Source organism: Chrysochloris asiatica, unplaced genomic scaffold (genome assembly GCF_000296735.1).
Source record: "Chrysochloris asiatica unplaced genomic scaffold, ChrAsi1.0 scaffold00008, whole genome shotgun sequence".
In the NCBI taxonomy this organism is placed as follows: Eukaryota; Metazoa; Chordata; class Mammalia; order Afrosoricida; family Chrysochloridae; genus Chrysochloris; species Chrysochloris asiatica.
In genome coordinates this window covers 21,727,553-21,729,730 of record NW_006408526.1, presented here as the reverse complement: position 1 = coordinate 21,729,730, position 2,178 = coordinate 21,727,553, and the positions used below count along the sequence as shown (strand labels likewise).

The 2,178-nt window shown below is 48.5% G+C and overlaps 1 protein-coding gene and 1 pseudogene across 1 annotated transcript in view; one reads left to right on the top strand and one right to left on the bottom strand.

The window, feature by feature from the left end:
• Positions 1–2,178, top strand: part of ALG9 (ALG9, alpha-1,2-mannosyltransferase) — a 154,535-nt gene that overhangs the window by 139,347 nt on the left and 13,010 nt on the right. The window lies entirely within an intron of this gene.
• On the bottom strand, positions 45–906 carry LOC102824513 (annotated as a pseudogene).

The following is a 2,178-nucleotide window of genomic DNA, read 5'->3' as shown; positions in this document are numbered from 1 at the left end:
TTTTTTTTTTTTTTTTTTAGTAAGGGAAATACCATGATATCACTCTAGCCCGGCCCCTGTAGACACGACCCGGGGAGCCTACTGTTCAAGAGCGGGAACTGTGTTGGTGGTGGTGGTCCAGGCATGTAGCGTGCTCCCGGGAAATCCCGATCTGTTGAGCTGATACCTGGTCTGTTGGTTCGTTTTGGAACCACCTTGATGTATCTTCCTCTAAAAAGAGACTCATCTAAGGCCAAGGAGGTCCTCACTGATTCCTTGTCTAAAAATTCTATATATGCAAACCCTTTGGGATGGCCACTGAATTTGTCAGAGTATGGTAACACGATTGACTGAACGACAGCCATGAAAGTGTGCTTCCAGCTCTTCTGCTGTCGCACCGTAGTCCACATTGCCAACATAGATAGAACTGGCATCAGCCTCCATCTTTTCCTCAATGGACATAATCACTGGGCCAGCATTGCCTGGAGGTGGACTCCTATTCATCTGCTTCTCTACTTCGTTCTGCAGTTCCTTTAGCTTTTCAGCTTCTTCCTCCATCTCCCTGACTCAAGCTTTGATCGCTTCCAGCTCCGGGTCTTCAATGGCGCTGTCCCTGGGTCACCCTCGACCAGTCCCGGCTCCTCCTTCCTCCTGGCTACCAGGAGCTCCCGAGCCAGGCCCAGGGCCCGGAGCTGGCGGGGCGCGGGGCCGGGGCGGCTCTTCTTTAGGCTCAGGGTCCTACTCCAGCAGCAGCTCCCCAGGCTCCAGTTCCCCAGGCTCCAGGCCGTTCCCGTAGTCCCCGGGGCCCCCTCTCCGGGCCTCCCCACCGGCCCAGGGCACAAGATGGCGCCGCCGCCCTGTCCCGGATCCCCGACCGTCCGCAGCCACTGCTGCAGTAGCAGCTGCCCCCGCGGCCGCCACCACCATCGCCTCTCTATTTTCTGTTTTTTAAATTGTAGCTATGTTGCTTTTGACTGATTGTGTGGTTGTACATTTTTGTTGTTGTTGGCACCATCGAGTCAGTACCAACTCATAGTGACTCTATGCACAACAGAATAAAACATTGCCTGGTCCTGGGCCAACTTCACCATCATTGCTATGCCTCAGCCCATCCCTGCTGCCACTGTGCCAATCCATGGCATTGGGGGTCTTCCTCCTTCTCTACAACCCTCCACTTTACCAAACATGATGTCCTTCTCCACGGACTGGTTCTTCCTGATATTATATCTGAAGTATGAGACACAAAGTCTGGCTTCCAAGGAACACTCTGGCTGTACTTCTTCCAACACAGATCTTTTTGGTCACTTGGCTGTTCATGGTACTTTCAGTATTCTCCTCCAATACCTAGCTCAAATACATCAGTTCTTCTACAAACTTCCTTATTCACTGTCCAATTTGCGCATGCATATGAGGTTATTGAAAATACCATAGCTTGGGTCAGGCACACCTTGGTCCTCAAGCTGACATCTTTGCTCTTCAATGCTTTAAAGAGGTCTTCTGTAAATCTTTACACAAGCGGAAAGCCTCATCTTTCTTCAACGGAGCTGTTGGTGGATTCGAACTGCCGACCTTGTGGTTAGCAGCCCAACATGTAGCCACCAGGGCTCCTTTAGTCATCCTATTGTTGTTAAGTGCCATCAGGTCAATTTTGACTTATAGCAATCCTGTATATGGTTCCCAAGGAACAATTGGTGCCACCCTTGAGGTTCGCAGTCCAGTTGTTATTCTACAGCTCCACACTAGGACTCCTTAGCCATCCTTCTTGTGGTATGGTGCCATGGAGTTGATTCCAACCCTTATTGACCCTATGCACAACACAATAAAACATTGCGCTTTCTTCACAGTTGTTATTCTATTTGAGCATATTGTTGTTGCCACTGTGTCAGTCCATCTCATTGGAAGTCTTCCTCTTTTTCCATGACCCTCTACTTTACCAAGCACGATGTCCTTCTCCAGGGACTGATCCTTCTTGACAATAAGCCCATAGTACAAGAGACCAAGTGTTGTTTATCTTTGTTTCTAAGGAATATTCTGACCATACTTCTTCCAAGACAGATTTGTTTGCTCTTCAGGCAGTCAATAGTACTTTAAATATTCTATGCCAACACCGTAATTCAAAGGCATTGATTCTTCTACAGTCTTCCTTATTCATTGTCTAGCTTTCACATCCATATAAAGCAATTGAAAATACCATGGCTT